At 50.9% G+C, this 19,443-nt stretch overlaps 1 protein-coding gene across 6 annotated transcripts in view; it reads right to left on the bottom strand.

The window, feature by feature from the left end:
• The window catches only part of LOC121589346 (myb-like protein Q), a 102,960-nt gene extending 90,849 nt beyond the window's left edge, over positions 1-12,111 (bottom strand). Inside the window, exons 1-3 of one of the 6 annotated variants that reach the window (XM_041908183.1) lie at positions 12,052-12,111; positions 10,202-10,759; positions 4,117-4,189 (exon numbers count right to left, since the gene is read on the bottom strand). The gene's annotated coding sequence lies outside the window, so the exon portion shown is untranslated. Of the gene's footprint in view, positions 1-4,116; positions 4,190-10,201; positions 10,760-11,947 lie in introns of all 6 variants that reach the window. The other 5 variants (XM_041908181.1, XM_041908178.1, XM_041908180.1 and 2 more) reach the window with 5 other exon arrangements.
• Positions 12,112-19,443: the final 7,332 nt, after the last annotated feature.

Genomic DNA, 19,443 nt, shown 5'->3' with positions numbered 1-19,443 from the left:
ACGCTAACGACGACGGCCACGACGAGGGTTTGGCGCACTTGGCCTCTTTGGCGTGACCGGATGAGATTTTCAATTACACGCTCCCCGTGGCCGCTAGGGTTGTGTTCGGGTCGGGCGACGCGCATCTACAGCCGCACCCAAACCCAAGGGCAGGGTTCGCTGACGAGGGCCTGAGGACCGAATAATAACAACAGCAAAAAAAACACGAATTCGCCACCTCATGCTGCCACTACAAAAGGCACTGGCCACTACAGCGCGCGCGAGGGTCGTAGGGGTTGGTGGTGGTGGTGGTGGTGGTGGTGGTGGTGGTGGTGGTGGTGGTGGTGGTGGTGGTGGTGGTGGTGTGTGGTGTGTGTGTGTGTGTGTGTGTGTGTGTGTGTGTGTGTGTGTGTGTGTGTGTGTGTGTGTGTGTGTGTGTGTGTGTGTGTGTGTGTGTGTGTGTGTGTGTGTGTGTGTGTGTGTGTGTGTGTGTGGTGTGTATGTGTGTGTTTGCTGAAGGGATTTCGGTTGCGGTTTGAGATAAAGTTTCTTTCAAAATCACGACCATTCGCTAAATTGAACCACGATGAATCATCGGAATCTGGAGGCTCTCCGCCACATTTGCCCCACTGAAGAACCCAGGTGTGTCTAAGGTTGATTTTTGTGTGTGCAGGAAGTCTTCGAACCGGCAACCAGGACAAGCTGGTGCTCTCGGCGAAGTAGCTATCGTTTACAAGAGCCACCTCGCAGCCAGGAAGGACCGAGAGAAGGACTGGGAAGACTGTCAGCTCAATAAGCGTAGATCGTTAGAGCTGGCCGTCCCAGCCGACATCGAACCGCATAACACACACACACACACACGCTCGCTCGCTCGCTCGCTCCCTGACACTGGGTGCGAAAGGGGTAAGGCGACATATTCTTTTGCTCGCTGTCAAAAGTGTTGAATGCCTTCGTGATTGTACTGTCACCGGGGTCTACGTTTAGCGCGAGCATGCATTCCCATCGCCCGCTTTGCGCGCATGAGCATGACGCAGGCCGGCCCACGTACGCGGGGCGAGCTCCCCGTTTACCGACATGGCACCAGTGCGCGGTCCAAACACGAGTGTCATCACTCATAGAAGCATATCTGTTGGCGTGCGGAGCTGCCTTTGCCTAGTCGCACAAGGGCCACGACGGCCACGAGCCGTCAAAACAGCCCCGCAGGCTCTGCTGTGTCGGTTTGCAGTTCGTTTGTGTAAATGCGCAAGGTTCGTCGCTTGACTAATGAACGAAAATTGAAATCATCTCACCGCGGCGCGCGCGCTACCAGCGCAGCGGCACGGTGTGAGCGACTTAAAGGGAGAACGAATAAACGAATTCACTCACCAATGCTAAGGGGTTGGGTGTACAAATCCGTGCAGATCCCTGCTCGTACATGCCAATTGACCCAGCTTAGCTCACGAGCCTCGGTTTTGATTTAGTTCGTTTTTTTTTCTGTGCTGCAGCAACCACCACCGCGCACTGGTCAATGGAGGGCGGCAATGGACAAAGTAGCCTTAGCTGCAGCCTCAAAAGAGGGAAGCTTACCCTTGAGTCCTGGGTCGCTGGCTCGTCAGGAGCGATCCGGCATGGGGCAGGGATGTATAAAATGAGTAGGTCTGCGCACTGTCGAGGCTAGTTATTTCATTCAGGTAATTTCCGGCGCAAAACGCCACTTGGTCGCGGCATGATCTTCGTTCGTTCGGCCAGCACAGCGAACCACAGCGAACGCAGCGGCAGTAATGATCGGATGGAAATTGGATTATCGTGTATGAAATATTAATCTCGAATGAAGTTGCTAGAGCGCTCTCTTTGGGAGAATTTCCCTCCCCGTAATGCATTCTTAAATGGGCAAGACTCGAAACAAAACCAAGCCCCTGAACGCAAGTATCATAAACGCCGTTTGCTTCCGTTTTGCACCTTTGGCTGGAAGTCCTACAAACAGCATGTACCATTTTGCCCTACTAAACCCTGCTCGCCGAAAGGGAAGCGGCTAGCTACGGGGAAGAAATTAATAAAATGTCAACACAGTCGTTTAACCGATTATATGCATTAGTTTCATGCCGTGGTGCGCTGCCAAAGCTCCCCCTAAAACCCCCACACTGTACCCATTTGAACGATCGATCATGGCGCGAGATGGAACTGCTCGTTCCCGGCTGCCGTTTGTGTCGCACATCATTCGCCAGAACCTCCAGCTCGGAGCAGGAAATGCATTCAAGAGCCATGTGCCGCGTACACCACCCGTTAATGGTTTCTTCGCTTTAATGCTTTACCCTCTTCGGTCAGTTGAAGGCAGCAAAGAAACCAAAACCCCTCTTCAAAGGGAACTAGCCCAACGAGTTGCTGCAAGTGCCGTCCGTTCCGTTTTGTACAGTTGACCGCGCGTCATAGCGACACCACTTTTCACTCTTCCAACATCTTCGCCCGAGCGTCCAAGCGATCCTGTAGCGGTGGTAAAGCATACACTCACAGCAGCGCACGAGAAGAACAAAGGCAGACCAGCAGACTCGTCGCTAGGTGCTTTCGTGCTATAAATGTAGATTTTACTGCCCATTTACTAGATTAGAGCCGTAGCTGCACGTTTCTATTCTCTCAGCGCTTCTGTTCCCCGTGCTTGCTTGCTTCCTGCGGGTGCGTCCCGTGCTGAGTGTATTTCTTCCCGGACCCCGGAGTTTTCAGCGAGCCCTGCCACCTACCCCACTTCCGACCATCGCATCTGGGTCGGGGGAGCTTTGTATGCAGAAGCACAAATTAAGCAACGCTCGCTGCTTCTTGTCTCTTGTTGCCCTGTCCCTATATTCGTCCAATTCTGAAGAAATGCAGGTCGCGATCTTTCGAGGGGAATTAAAATGTTGTAGCTTTATTAGCGTACGAGCATGGCTCATCCGCCCGCTGGCAGACAAATCAGGCAATCTAAATCCGTGTTGTGGATGAGCGGGAAGCAGTTTTCAAGCTTGAATGGAAAGCAATATTAATATCACACCTTTTGGGCTAGTTAAAACTGAATAGAAGTACAAAAGCATTTAAGCAAATCGCTACGTGTTTGTAACTGAATACCGTGCCCAACCGCAAGCCCATCGCAGGCGGGCAAGTGATTCCGCTAAAGGTGGGCTACAAATTGCACACCTTCTCGATCGCTTCCAAATGGCAAAGGTTACGCTTCAAGCGCGCTCACAGCAATGCACCGGGACCGATCGCAACAACCGGGGTACACGGGTGTCTGCACCGACACACAGACACCGAGGCCGAGGAGCGATCAAACATGCTCCAGTTTGTTATTACGGCATTACAAGCACACGGTGCATTACAGCGCCGCGGACACGTCCGGCTTGCAAACGAAAAAGGGCCGCAATGCGGGAGAGCAGCCACACGGAGGGTGCCAATTTCAGACATGCCAGACCAGCGCGACGAGCCCGTCCCGACACAGCGCCCCCTGCCTGAGCGCATAATTCCCCCTGCGCCCCAACGCCCCGAACGCTGCCCCGCTTGCAAACCACTAATTAATTGTAATAACAAATTATAACAATTTCACCAATTTGTAGTACGCAGTAGCGGCAGTGCGATACGGAGGGGTGCGATCCGCTGACTGATCGCGGGGTGCCCGCGCGCTCGCGATCATAAACTTAGCTCGATTTGCAAGTTGATTATGCGCGATTAACAACATATGCCCGCGTTGTCTGACATGAGAAAGAGCGCAGCGGCAACGAAAATATGCGCCCTTCAAGCCGCACGCCGCCCCGTCTCCCCGTCTGTGTAGACGCTTCCGATTGAGCCATCACCGAATCTATCAGCGCACAGCACCAACCGTGGAGGGATTGGAGAGAGAAAAAAAACAAGAGCACACACACAAACAGGCTGGGGCGCGTGGCGGACGAGTGAATTCCAATTATTTCCACCTAAAACAAATAATCGCAGCTTCGGAGTGAAATAATCACCCTCCATCCCCCTCCCCACCCTTGGAGCCGTGCCGGGGCAGACGGACCACACGGCGCACGGCCGTCTGCGCTCGTTGAGTTTCGCGTGACATACAAAAATCAGTAAATTTGCATAGTAATTGAAGAAATCCTGTTATTAGCGAGCGCGCTGGTAGAGTCGCGCTGGAGGATGCCGGTGGCTTACCTTGCTGCTCTTCCCCTCCGCTCGTCCGCTGCATGCGCGCCCGGGTGTTACGGGTGGGCTCCAAGCACGTTATCTGCAAATGAATTACAAAGATTAATTAACAAAATGCCGATCAGCAAATCATCCCATCAAACGCTCGAACAACGCGCCACGCGTAGCCATTGCTTTTCCCTCCCGGGGGTTTGTCTCAATGCGCAATGCACTGCTGCTTCCATTAGAGCGAATCGCCATCAAATCTGTCCGACAAATGTGGTGTAATGCGCGGGCGATTACTGTAAAGCTGACATAAAGAACTTGAATGCCACCGTAAAACACGAACCCCCTCGTTCCTCATGCCGTGGAGCATACATTTTTTTTTGTTTTACTGTCGTTCGACACAAAACATAAACTGGCTGGCTGGCGGACGTAAAGTTTTGATGTCTGTTGCCTTAATCCAACAATAATTCAAAACCACCGTTTTGTTTCCTAAAACTATTTACGATATGAATTTTTAACTATTTAAGCTGCGGGAAGTTGCAATTAATGCAGCTTATGTTTTGGCAGTTTAACGACACGATTGCCAATAGAAATTCCGACACGGCTGCTCGGATTGCCTATTTAAAAGTCGTAAAACGTTGGCCCTTTGCTTCGCTCTATTATGTTTCCGCTATTGCGCTTGCACGAGTGGTGCAGCAATCCCACTCATCCCACCAGTTGATTGTGATTTTTACGATCAAAAGATCATTACGAATGCAGCGGCGGTGAAGTGAAATGGTCAATCTCAAACGGGGTGGCGATGCTACCGCGTCGATGAGTAAGTTCCTAAGACAAACATCTTGCTTCCCCTTTGGGCTGCAGAAAGCGAACGAAGACGTCGCAACGATCGCAAAGAGACATTCCTCCGACACAGGTCGAAGCGGAGCAGAGGTCGCACACCGGGCACGGTAGCGTTAAATACGTAGTAATTATCACTAAATTACATCTCACCATAGATCACCGTTTTCTATCTCTTCTGTCCGGTGGGTCCCTCCCAATGCATATCCCTTCCCCGCCCGGTCCGACGGTGGCGACGATGGGGATCTCACCGTGGACGTGATGCGCGGCACAAAAGAAGGAAGAAATTTAAAGTCAAATAAAAGCCTCATTAACATTCATTTTTAACGGTTGAAGAGACACGCGACCTCACGCCGGCACTGCTACTAGGGTTTTTGTAGCGCTCTGCGTGGTGTAGCTGTGTGCTTCTGTCTGTGAGTGGTCAAGTGGGGGGGCCGTATGAATTTTGTTTTGTTTACGGTAGAAAGGGAAAAAACAACACGCTTCTCTCCACAAAAAGGAACGCTTCCTCGCGGCAATAAAGACACACATTTTTCAGATCGCCTCAAGAGCGGAGGACACGCGCACGGTCGCGCGTTTTCCATCCGCCGCGTTTGTGCGAGTGCAAATTGAGGGGCCTGCGGATTAATGTATATTTATTCCGCCATCAGCAATAATTATATGATCAATTGTGTGAACGCTCGTCATGGAAATGATGCCATTTGCAAATGTGTTTCACTTTTCACGCTGTCCTAGTTTAGTTGCAGCTCTTCTGTTTTTCTCTTTGTGGCTGTGCGTATGCATGTATGATTGAGTGTTCTGTAGTCTCCCTTTGACTGACGGACCTGATCATCTCTGGGACCGAAGCTGTGGACGCACCGTGGACAGAATCGATGAAGCTTATTATGAAAACAGCCGTTAAGCCGTCTCACTCCCTTTTGTCCAGCGGTCAGCTTCTGGGGTTTTGGTTTCCCGTGGCCACTTGTTGGGTTTTTTTTTTTGTTGTTCATGCTTTGTTTGCCTTGCATCATCGAGTCCAATTTAATGTTGTTGAACTTGGAAATACTTTCCTCCCCCTCCCGCCCGCTGTATGTTTCCCATCCCATCCCTTTTTTGGCTCACTTAAACACAGCTTCTTGCGCGTTCCTTCGAGCGCGATCATCGGACCTTGGACAGCGATAGCGTCGCCACCGCAGCACCGCAGCTGAAGAAACAATCTCAGCCTCAACAATTTAACCACACACGCACATACACAACAATATTCGCAAGTTTGCAATCGCAGGCATAATCAAGGTTTATTTTATGGGCGCTGTAAATATCTCCGACGAAATGATTCGTTGTCGAAGTAATCAGTGGACGACGGGACGGGCCCGGGGAATGGGAAGTGGATGGGAACGAAACGAAACCGAGGGAGAAACAGATCCGATCAAACTTGTGCTCCGATTACTTGATGTGTGATTTTTTGGTTGTTGGCTGTTGTGTTTTCCCGAGGCGCACTTCTTGTTCTCCTCTTAATGCTGGCTTTATTTATTCGTATCCGTTTTGTCTCTCCTCTCTCTCTCTCTCTCTGTTGCTCTGTCTTCCAGTGTGTGTTGTTACGCGTTGCTGTTGCGCATTTTTATTTGCTGACTGATATTTGTTGGCAAGGTTTTGTCTCGTTTCGTTGATTGCTGGCTGTTTGATTTTGTTTGCTCCATTGCAATGCCAACCGCGGCTATAGTTCCCACGCGGGTGGCTTCGACAAGGATGGGGGGGGGGGGGGTTTGCTCTGTTGTGTAAAGGTTGAGGGATGGTTTGGGGAGCTTTTTAGGCGTTTGTTCCCTCCGCGAGCAGGGTCGGGTTTGATAAGCAAAGGAGGGCAGAAATTAATCCTACCATCTTTCAGCGCTTCTCAATTAATTGGGTCATGTAAAAGGAGAGAGAGAGAGAGAGAGAGCCGGCAACAAAAAGGCAGGCAAACACGGTCGGATTCGCTGAGACCCAGCGTGTAAAGGTCGCCCCACACTCTGCACGGGTTGGGCTTGATAGTTTCTAGGAACGAGCCAATTTTCAGCCAAGGGCCTAGCCTCCGACGGGGCCCAGCTCGTCGTGGCAACGCTGCAATTGCAGCTCGTTTGTTTGCTCGCCACCGTTGCACACGAACTGAACAAACGCAACAGCCCCGTCCTAATGATACCGGCAAACGATTCAATCCAACCACCTTTTCCGTCCAATAAACACAATGAGCCACGACATGAGAAAGCCACGCAAACACCGGCACACACACACACACACACGTATGCTCGGGCAGTCGTCGTGGCAGTGGGAGAGTAAACACGAAATAATTGACTATTTTCCACGACTCCTCTTATCGTTATCGTGATAAGTAATTTTTCAAGGTTATGGATTTCTTCGTCGGCATCATTCAACGGAGGAGGGTGGCGTGCGCCGAGTTCCCGGGTGCCATGTTACACCGACACTTTCCCACATGCGACCTCATCCTCGCTCCCCGCACACCTCTCCCCGCGCAAAAGAGGGGAGGGGGGGGAGGAGTGGAATGTGAAGAAGGAAAAGCTTCGGTGCTGAGGAGAAGTTTGAGTTATGTGCAACGATGCGACCGCACGAAGGAAGTGGCCAGCGGTATGTATCCCCGTGGCTTCGTGACTGCCGTTTTGTATTGTCTCGTTCCAGGAAAGCAACGGTGGTTTGGGGGTGATGGTGGTGGTGGCGGTGTTTTTTTGTTTATGAGTTTTCCACATTGCAATCTTGCGCGAGGCAAACAACGCATGTTGCCATTAAACCGGAACGGAACTGGCGGGTGAAAGGGTGGCGGGGGAAGCATGATGATGCATCGTTAGCAGCCGACGCCGGTACGCTTCAAACGAACCGGTGCAAAATAGACAAATTGCATCTCTAATATCTTATTTTAGCCAGCCAGATTCCACTGGAGTCTCATCGGCATGTACGGTAACGGGTTTCCTGGATTCGCATTTTGTACCTCTCGCATGGTGACACATTCCCCACCGGGTGACGATGGTGGCGGAAGGCAAATGAGGAACCATTTTCTATCGGGCGCTTCAATCGGTGTGTGTGTGTGTGACGTACAATCAAGATGCAGTTATCATAAATGGCATCGGGTGTTTGTTTTTCGTCTCAGTTTCCATTGTGGGAACAAGTGGGCTCGGCGCCACCACTCCACTATGACCGCCATGCACCGCTGGACGACGCATACTGGTTGCCGTTTGGAGATGATTTGATTAGGAAAGGTAAACCCTTTCACACTGAGCAGCTGGGCGGCGATTGGCGGCTGGGTGAACTGTATCTCGAAACTAGATCACGCACAGCCGACCTTCGTGATCCCTGGGAATCGCTCTAGCGCTCGTGTTGCGTTTGGTTTTCGGCGTTCGGAACGGTTTCCAAATGGACGGACGCAATTTCGAGGTGAAACCTTTGCGTTTTCCTAAAATAAAACCAGCGTGATCTCGTACTACCGCACACCTACGAAATGGACGACCGGCGGCCTAAGGGTCGGGCGATTCGGTCGAGAAATGTCGAACGCACGTAAGTGGCCCGTACTTTAATTGTACTTTTTACCGAGCGCTTGCGCAATTTACCGAAGTGCTCATCGCGTTGCGAAAGGACGCCGGACGACCGGAGGCACTCAGCGGGAAAAGAGCCCTAAAGTATTGAACTTCACTCCTTCGCTCCTTCCACTCCTTCGCTCACTCGCTCGCCGCGCAAAAGCCCCTTGGAATGTGTTTGGAGACGATCGTCGTGACTGCGTGATCGCCCCGGAGATGTAGCGCCTGCGTATTTTGCTCCAAATTCTGGGGCGGTCGAGAGTTCACCCACAAATTGATGACCTTTGAAGCACAGCGCCGCAACGCAGCTGGAGCCTAAGCCAATTGAATCTAACAAAACGATGATCGAGGAACTCCGAGCGTCCGATTGTAAAGATCTGTCTGCTCCCTGCTCCTTCTCCTCCTCCTCCGATACCGCACGTGGCCGAATGGCCAAAGAAGATCACGAGCAGGTCTTCGTTCAAGGCCTGCCGAAAAGTTGCAGCCATCGCACACCACACGACCTCCAAAAAGTGCGTCTCTCCGACTGTACTCGGAATTAGCAGTACGGGCTGTTTCTATGCGCGAACTTGAAGCGCTGAAGCAGCAGCACCACCACCACCACCATCACAACAAATCTAGCCGATGAAAAATCAAAGCCCCGCGCGCACGAGATGCGCATTACGAATCGCGCAAACACAGAACAATCACGATTTTTTGTGCTTTTTTGTGTTAGCTGGGAAGGAAAATGAAAAACGAACAAATAACGAACCGAACGAAAAACGGAGCCCCTCGCGGCAACACATCCGCCACTTCTGCTGCTGCTGCTGCTGCTGCTCGATTGTGCAATTGTTGATGCTTCTTCGATTTGTTTTACTCAGCACCACCACCACCACCACCAGCATTCCCTTGGCAGGTGAGGCCGGCCTCCGTGTCACTCTCGCTCATCAGCTCGCTTCGTATTAGTTATTGTGCCGATGGATAGATTCGCTTTTCTCTAACGATGTTTCGTTTTGATTTTGGTCATTGGCTCTTTTTTTCCAATTCCCTCCTTCCCTCGGCCCCATCCGTTTTCGACTCTTAATTTCGGAGGCTACTTTACCGTGCCTTTTGTCTCGACTACCCTTTGCCTCCCTTGCCTCCCATTCATTGCTTTTAGTAGCTTCGAAGTTTTAAGCGTAAGCACAGCCAAAACGAAAAGAGTTTCCCTCTCGCGTGGTGTGCACGTGGTGGTGAGTCTCTAGCCTCACAGTTACACACGGCATTTTATGGTGCCGTCATGTGGTACGGCCCTACCCTTTCTCTGCTTCGCCCTTCCCTTGTCTACCCTTACCCCTTTTTCGATTGGGTGAATTCGAACGAAATCGAATCTGGCTACGATTGTGCGAGTCACGTGGAGCGCGCATAGTTTTTGGGGTGTAATTAAAGCGCTCAATTGTTTTTCGTATTTTTAGAGATGAGCACGCCGTACCACCACGCCAAAGCACCATATATGAAGGTACAGTTTACGGTGTGTGTTGGTTCCCATTCACCGCAGCAAACGCGCTCTAGGATACACTTTCCTTCGAAAACAATTGCAGCACAAATGAACCAATAAATCCAATGCGATACGCTGTCCAAATCCTGTGCGTCCGCGCTTGTTCCGTATTTAGCATGAGGGAAGGTCGCCTTCGCGCCTTTTGCGGTCCCATCTATTCATCCCGAACAAAGAAAAGTGGAACAGGCGGGCACAGGCTCGCGATAAATTAAACTACCTTTTTCGCGCGAACAGCTGTCTTCCGATGGTGTGTGCGTTGATGACGGAGACGACGGTGGATGGCGGTCTTTTGGTCGGTTCGGTCCAAAGCAAAGGTCACAAGTTAATCCTCACAAACTCACACACACACACTCTCACTGACACCGGGCACTGGCACAGACATAGAGCGGGGTTTTTTCTCCTTTTTCCTTCTTCACTGGGGGCCCCTTTCCGCTGGGGGCTTAGAAATTTCCAAAGCTACAACTACCACTACTATCCAACAATTTCGGCCAGCGGCGGATTTTTCGCGATCGCTTCTTTACGGTCACTCCGGGAGTGACGAAAACCGAACCAATGACTTCATCGTGATTGCTCGTTTCGTTCCGTTATCGGCCACCGGGAGGAAGCTGTGGCAGCGTCACAATTTGCTACGCCTCGCGGTCACACGCACTCGAAAATGCACACACACACACACTCACACACATACGCACAGCGGACGACACACCTGCAACTCGCACAAATCACACACTTGCACACGGTCAAACAGTGCGGCAATTTTTCGAACCGGCTACAAACGCTGCAAAAAAAAAATACAAAGGCAAGAGATAATTACACACTTTTTCCCCATCGCGAAAAACCAAACGGATCATCGATCACTTTCTTGGGCCGTGGGCTGGGATACTGGCCCGTACGCATTGCCAATTCTCACCGGTCGCGGCAAAAAGGCTTTCTTCGGAGGCTGCCCGTTTATTTGCTTTTCTTGCTGGCAAGATTTAATTTGTATTTATCACTGTTTGAGCGGTCAATTTTTTACTCTCTTTCTCTCTCCCTCTCTTTCTCTCTCTCTCCCTCTTTCGCTTGTTCAACCCTGCGCGTATTAGAAACTCTATTCACGGCACGGCAGGAGCTTTGTTTTTACTCGCAGCGAGCAATCTCGGTTTGGCGATCGTTCGCTAACAATGCACCAACAATGCAGCAGCATGGCACCGATGTTCCGCATTTGTATTAATATTCATTTTCTCGAGAGAGAGAAAAGCCACTGCTAGCTCCTTAACTTCGCCCCATACCTCACGCCAACCGAAATGGGGATGTTTAATGATCCACTTGCAAGCGCTGGGTTGGAAAAGAATGGCAATGTTTCACGTTTGCGCCTTCCACTTCGTTAATTTTTCCCTCCGTGTTTGCATGATAAAGATCACACTGCACAGTGACACCGTTCGCAGTGCTGCTGGAGGTGCACATCCGTCTTGATTGCTTGTCAATTTGCTTCCAGACTTTATCACTCACTCAAACTCGCACATTTCACTACCGCACGAACTAGATCCGGAGGAAAAAGCTGTCACACATGCTCTCGAAAATGTTTACTTCATTTGCACTGCGACGCGACGCGATGCTTTGCTCGATTTGCCAGCAAACAACAAGGGCCACAATGCCGTCGGTGATAATCCATGCGGAATTTGGTAGGAATGTACCGCCACTGGCGGCACTGGCTTAGCAGCGGTGACCCAGTAAGACGACAAGTGTCGCACAGGTATGCACAACCGTATTTTGCGCGTGTCTGTGTGTGCTTAGATTAGCGTCCGAGAATGTGCTTTTCATCGCCGGATTGGGAAGACGCGCGAATAAACGATGATCGGTAGCACCAGCAGCAGCACGAGCGGGTGGGTAGGGCGAGTAATAGAAATGAAAGGGGCAGGTGGGAGTGGGGTGGGGTTAGGAAGTGGTGGTGGTACGAGGATGCGAGGCAACGGTGGGGGCTGCACACCAACAAAGAAGACGACAACAAACGGCGCACGCTAGAAGAGCACGAAGAAGAAAGGAAGGAAAAACTATGCACTGGTGAAAAAAAACGTTATGTTGATGTCGTACCTCCAGACCGACTGACCGAGTAATACAGTATCTCGGCGTTCCCAACCGAGGACACGTTCGCCCTCGCTCTGTTGCAATGGGCGCCCGAACAGGTTGGGTACCGCGGGCACTCACCGAGGCGGCAGCAGCCAGCAGTAAACCATCCGAACGTCTTCGAAACGGCGAGATCGTGTACCCCGTTACTGAGAGCAAACGGCCGTATCGAGAGAGCGAGAGAGAGAAAGCTGGCACACGAAAGTCACCCATCGCCATAGCAACGCGGCTCGATCCCGGTTAACGGCGGCGGTAACTCGCAAAGCAACGAAAGACTTCAACGAGCGAGCATGAAACGAACCTTTTGCGCACAGCACGATCGGTGGAGCTTTCGCAGCGCACGGCACGGGCACGATGACGATCGATCAGCTAGGGCAGTGGTACACCGCACCGAACAAAGAAAATGTCCAGCGGCCTGGACGGGCGTGTAGAAGCGAGCAATTTTAATAACTGTTTAATAAGCGGCTTTGGGTCCGAACCATGCGAAAACATGCTTAATGTTCGTTCGAGGTAAAGTAATGAGGCTCGAGTGCAGTATGGATTAAGATAACATTGGAGTGCACTGATTCGCCCTCGACTCGGTCATTACGTGAGGAAATCTATTACTTTACGCGCGCAGAACAAACGAAAACGTGTGACGCTTATGAAACTGACTGCATTAGAAACCATTTTTCACTTCACAATAGGTTGTTCTAGAAAATCACGTCCATCATACGTGCAAAGACGCACCGGTTCCAAAAAACTTACTCTTTATTTGTATCATAATACCTTCTTCGAAACAATGCAATGGAAAAACACACCACAAATGCATATTACGAGTAACATTCAAGCTCAACCAGAACGATTCAAACACACATCAGCGAGCGCATAAAAGCTGTCCCTGCGGACCACCATGAAGTCACCACCCGGAATGTCACCGGAACTTTCATCGTCGTCTTTTATTACCACCGAATGGTCACCCCTGGGTGGCGCGACCATCGTGCAATTGCACCCGGCAATATGTGTAATAAATCTTTCTTTCTTCTCGAAAAACTCGCCCTTACCCAGAATGCCTTCCCGGTCCAAAGTAAACAAAACCCTGCGCGCAGCCGTTATCGGATGCCGCGACGTACGCAATTAAATAATTGACCGAGATTGACCCCTTTTGCCGCCATGCCCGGCGTACCCGGTATTGCAGGAAGAGAATTTGATTTATCCCTCGACCGCTCATGCCTCATGCCCGTGGGATGCGAGCAAATTCAATGCAGCGTGTGCTGTGTTTAAACGCAACACCACTGCCGATCAATCGGGTGCGCTGTTGCGTATGCAATGTGCGGCCGATCGATAAGCAGTCTTACCATTACGGCACACAAATACCGATGGATTGCACGCTGCACTCCCGAACACCCGAAATGCAAGCAATGCACCCGGCCCCACTGGTCAGCGCAAACGAATGTGGCTGCGGCGGCGAATCATGAAACAATAATCATAAACGGAAATTTCTGTAATTTTATGCAATAAAATGAAAATACGTTTCTCGCTTGATTGGCATATCATTGGGATGGGATTGGGAACTGCGCCTGTTTGGCGTGTTTCGGCTTCCCCCCCCCCCCCCACCACTTGTGCATTGCCAATCTCAACATCAACCCGGTTTTTTTTTGCTTTCGGATTTTTGCATCGATTGGCCTTCCCGGTATCCGCCTGCGGATGGCTGATTTGCTCGCGCATAATTGATCGAGCGGCCGAGCTGCGTGCGTGCATGGTGCAAGAATTTATCACTCAATTCCTGCAAGTCAGTTGTTCGTTTATCACGCCGTACAGGCAGGTCCAGTCCAGGCAGAGCGGACAGGATTTTCGTCCAGCCTCCCCGAGGGCGATCCAGTCAATTTTCGTCCAGTTCTAATGCTCGTCGCCGCCGATCGCGCATCTCAATCTTGCGTTCCCGGCCCCGAATGCTGCTCATCAAAATTTGATCCGCTTGCAGGCGTCCGACAGTCCGAGACAACACACCATTAACGCACACCGTTCCCTCGAGCAGCTCCAAAACTCCGGCGTCCTCCAAACGAAAGAGCATCGTAACGCAACGCAACACTGCATCGCTGCAGCGTCTGCGAAATAATGGAAAAACAATAAAATTTTATTGTTTCCCCGGAATCATGCACAATCGGCATCGGCAGCTGATCATTTGTCTTCATTTCGCAAACAAGAATCGAACGCGAAAATGACTCCAAACAACGGCTCGCTAGGCAGCAGAGGGAGGGTAGGGAGGGATGGACCGGGTACAGTGCTTACCGAGCTCATAAGTAAGACATAGTTTACCCATGATAAACATCGGCCCTTGAGTCGGAAGGCCCTATCCTGCACCGTCATTGCTCGTGCAGCGCGCAGGGGAGCGGGAGCCCTGGGCACGGGGCAGGGGTGCAATTTATTTTCATCGCCTGATCGCATTTTTAGCTGTCATAAAATATGATTCATTACTCCGTTTTATTGATTTTTGACGCTTCATTAAGGAAACTTTCCTTGTTTGGCCATTGTTGAGTGCGAGTCGCGGTGCTGCTGCCGTTGCCATTGCCGGTGTGGGAAGGATGTGTTGCGGTGCAGCGCAGGCAGTGGCGCGTCACGGGCATTGCAGGAAATCGAAAGAAGCAAAAATCACTTGCCAGCAGTTCTGCAAACGGCCGAGCGTACTAAGAGCTGGGAACGAAAACGAGTCGAATCGTTAAAATTCGACCCGATCGGTGTTCCTTGCTGTTGCGGGCGCGCAAGTCGCTCCTGCGCTAATTGGACTACTTAGGCTGCGCAAAGAGTAGCGCTGCGCCCGTTGGCCGCTTGCGCAAATAGGTTCGTTGTCGCGCTCGCAGTGAGCCTTAGGACCGAGGTCGACGGGTGTTGTCGGGCGGGGTAATTGCGTGCCCCGTGCAAGGATGCGATATCGAACCTGCGGTTAAAGTTGATCCTGTTTTGGGAGGGCCCGGTACGTCCCGGCTGGAATGCCGACAGTTTAAGGGCGGTTGTCGCCTTGCGGGCGTCCCCCCCCCCGATGATTTCGGCAAATCATTTAGAAAAAGCCCTATTTTGGGGCCTCGGGTTTGCCATCGGGAATGGCTGCGAACGCCATTATCGGGGACAACGAGCTTCGGTGTGCTTGTAAGTGTGATGTTTGTCCCGGCTGTAAATGGTTGCGTGCTGTAATAATCATATTTCTTCGCCATCGCCTGCCGTCCAAAAAAGGGATCCTCCGTGCGCCGTATGGAGGCCGTGCTTAAAGGGTACGAAATGTTTGCGTACGGTGCCGGTTTCGAATTTATACTGCGCGCTTGCCGGTTGTGGTTGTTTTGTTTTTGCTGCCGCGCATGACCCCGCGGGTACTGGTTTTCGGTCTTGTCGGGAAGGCGTGCTCGTGCGTGCTCCTTTGCGTGAACAATGATGACTTTCAACCCTGATTGGTTCCTGCACGTCTCGGTTTTCGGTTTGCTTTTATTGCCCGCTCGCCCTCCAATTGCAGGCTCGGGCGGGTGTTTTGCACTTTTTAATATTCAACCCCCCTCCTTTTTTGCGTTCCTCTTTCCAGCAGCGACCACTTACAATGCCGAAGCTGCCTCGACGTATTTTACATTTATTTTATATCTTTCGAGCGAGGAAATTTGCACGGGCTGTTTGCAGCAGTGACCTGCTGTAAGGCAGGAGTGTTCGACCACATACAAAGGATACGCGGGCAGGGATTCAAGGGACCAAGTAACGATCACATTCGATCGTACGTTTTTGCGCAACCGCCGTGCGCGAAGATTTATTCATGAAGTGCTGTTTCCAACCTCCCCCCCCCCACGTACAAGAGTTCGATATCTTGGTGGGTTGAAAAGTGGAACACTAAAATGTTCGATGGGTTTTTCACCTTTCAGATAACAGAATCGACCGCGCCTGCCCTTCTTTGACCGTGCTCGCCTTATCTGGCTTCCTCCCACACTCACTCCCGCCCCACTCTTGAACGGCCAAATTTTGGAGCTCTTCTGCACGGCCGCGGATACGGATGCATCCTTCACCCTCGCAGCATCCGTGCCTCCCCCTCTGTTACTCCCGTTTTCCACCCTCGAAATTCAACCCAAACTGTCGCGCGGTCAATGAAGAAGAAACAAGATTTTCGGTGCAGATTTTGTTGTTGTTTTTCATTTGCTTGTCGCATTGTATTCAGCACCAGATATAGTGTGCACCAGAAAACCAACACACACACACACTCGCACACATAGTCGCACACTTCTATACCTCTCTCTCTCTCTCTCCCGCGGTCTGAGCGCTACTACTGCCACGGACGAGCAGGCGTCGCGGCCACCGCGTACCGTCGAAGGAAAAGCGAAAAGATAAACGCAGTCAATTAAAACTAAAATAATGCAATTAAGGTTTCCAACTTGCATTCTTTTGTTTTCACATATTTTATAAGCACCAGCAACGGGGTAGCAGTTGGACAGTCGGCACTCTACTACGGTAGCGCGCGCACTGAGTCTTAGTGTTTTTGGTGTTTTGGTTTTCGTTTTTTTTTTTTGCTTTGGTCACTGTTTGTCTTTTGCTGGCCATAGGCCTAACCTTTGTTCTGGCTTTGTTTCCTGGCCATCGCTTGTTTTGGCTGACTTTTTTTCGGGAGTGATTTTTTTCGACTTTTCGCCCAACGTGAATGTAATCGGAATAATATTTCATGAAACTTTGTATAAATCTATCCACGAGACAAGCCTTCGAGGGGAAGGGGGCACTCCTTTCCCCCCGTCGTGTGGTCGACGGAGTTGTGTCGCCAAAACAATGTCTCCTCCCCCAACCCAAACCCCTCAGACGGCCAGACGACCGGGAAGAATGAAATTTCTCTCCTCCGATGTTCGGCCTTTTCTCGTCACCTTTTGGTCGCTTTTTGACCTTTCGACCACAGCGATGGAGCAATGGAGGGCGGGAGAGGAAGGGCCCGAGAATTCAGTCATCAAATAGTCAAAACAAAACCAGGCAAATAAACATTCATCGGATGCCGGACGAATGTTACGCCCCTCCACCCTGCCCCAGTTCCAGTTCCCAATGGCAGATCAGAAATATGTCAAGCTTCGTGTAACATTTTGAACCTACCAGCGCAACAGAAAGCGCTCGAAACAGCCGGTGTCATTTCAAAAGTGCATTCTTTACATTAGAGTGCGTTAACAGTGCGAACGAAGGGAGCGAAGGGCTTCTTTATTTCCAGCATAATTCGAACAATGTTGATTGCCCTCGGTTTTATGTAAGCGCTTTTTTTGTGCGAGGGGGAAAACCTCCGAATCTGAGCCTCATTTATGCTGCCCCCGCTGTACTGTTCGTCGCTTCGAAACCCCCTTTACGATTCCTCACGCCAAATGGGCTCGGCTGTCAACTGCCGAGTGATAAGCTACGAAATTTATGTTCGCTTTTTCATCGCTCCGGGTGTTTTTCGTTTTGTGTTCGTTGCACACATGTTATTTACTTGTTGCACTTGCGGGCTTAATTAGAGAACAGATCACCCACTAACTGTTGGGGCCGGACCGCCAAAAAGGATCAAATGTCTTGCGCCGCATCCTTGGCGTCGTAATTTTCCCGCCGCTAAATGGTTCGGCTTTTCCCTCGCTTGCAGCATTAACCCCTCCCCCATCCCCGTCAGCTGGTTGCGGGTTTTGATTGTTCGCGTACGAAATTGGTGCAATGATCGTAAAGCATTCGCTGCTTGTTATCCTTACGAGCAGTAATGATCCTTCCCGAGGGGGAAGGCGACCGGCACATTCGGTCAGTTTGGCCAGCTCGATCAACGCTTCGATCGCTCTCGAGATCACGTTCGATCGAACCAAAAATCCGGTAGCTCTGAGGTTGATCAGGAAAAAAAAACCGCTCCAAAACCACAAGTACCAAATAAATACACACAGACTTCCTCCCAAATGATACGATCATGTGGGCCTGTCGGGACACACACACACACACATAGGGTTGAACGAAAAAAAATCCACCAAACCAACCGGTTTCCCCAAAAAAGTCGCGAACCTCGCTAAAGAGGCAAAACGGGATTTTGTTTTATATGTTATTTTCCCGTTTTTACTTTTCTCGTTCGCTGCAGCTTCGTCGAATGCAACATTTGCTTTATTTCGGTGCCAATTCTTGCTCCTCCACATCATCCCCCCTGCCCCGCGCTTCTACCTCACCATCGTTCTGTCCTGTAATCGCCATTTTATATCGATCAACTGCAGAATGCATTTGCCCCACTCCGGCACCATCGAACGCCCTTGCCGAAAACGGTACGTCGTCGGGGCGAAAGACGAATCACGGAGGGAAGTACCAAGACACCAGCAAGAAGCAACATGGTCACCACCACCACCACAAAAAAGTGGTTGTCGAAGCAAAAATGGTCCTTCCCGGGTTGCTGATGGGTGGACAATGGGGCAGAAGGATCCCGCGAGGAACAAAAGGGACGGACATTTGAGTCATTTTATGCTGGTGGCTGCTCTTTATGTAACCATCTCGCTCTCACGTTTGTCACTCGAGCAGGATCTATAGCGCGGGGGCACGACGGCCACCAGCGCAAAACGGAATCTTCAATGCCCGAAATCGAACGACACGCCGCTCAATCCTTCTCGCTTCCTTGCTTCCCCGCCCGGTGACGAAAGGTGACGAAGTTTGGAAAAATGCCTCTCGAGTCGCGCGTTGTCAGATTCGTGGGTTGTTGCTGCTGCTCCTGCTGCTGCTGCTGCTGCTGCTGCCGGTGCAGTTGCTGAAGCAGCCACACAATGCCGCTGACACGAGACCACGAATCTTCTCCTGCGGTGCGGTTCGGGCGTTCGTTTGCGCGTTGGTTTGGTTTCCTTTTTTAAAGCTCCCTGCGCACTCCGGGAGAGAGAGATTTTTTCCGCTGCTTTATTTTCTGCTGCTTCGTGTGTCATTGCTGCTGCTGCTGCTGTTGCTGCACTCACTCACTCACAAGCTCATGCGGGCTGCACCACACAGAGTTGTGTGCGTCTTTTAAACTGCATATTTATTTTTTATTGCGAGCATTTTGATGTCTTCGCATAAATTTCTGTTTTTTTTTATAAACTTTCTCGTTGCTATCGCTATCGGCCACGAGGGTTTGCTGCAGGTTTGATTGCTTTTGCGCTGGATTGGGTCGGACTTTTCGGTGGCGCACAGTTTGTTCGAGCGGTTGCGCTGGGCGTTTTGGGACAAGTTTGGAGTTTTATTGCACCGTAGCTGGTTTGTTCCTTTTTTATTTGTGTTTTTGTTTCCTTGGTTTTCGTTTTGCACTTGCACTCGCTTGTTTTGTTTTGTTTCGTTTTCGGTGCACCCACACACACACTCACACATACACGCACACGTGCGACAAAACGCTGTAGACACGCATCATAAGGCAAACAAGTT

Source organism: Anopheles merus, chromosome 2R, assembly GCF_017562075.2.
Source record: "Anopheles merus strain MAF chromosome 2R, AmerM5.1, whole genome shotgun sequence".
Taxonomy (NCBI): Eukaryota; Metazoa; Arthropoda; class Insecta; order Diptera; family Culicidae; genus Anopheles; species Anopheles merus.
The sequence above is the reverse complement of the archived record's forward strand: the minus strand, read 5'-3'. Positions and strand labels throughout refer to the sequence as shown.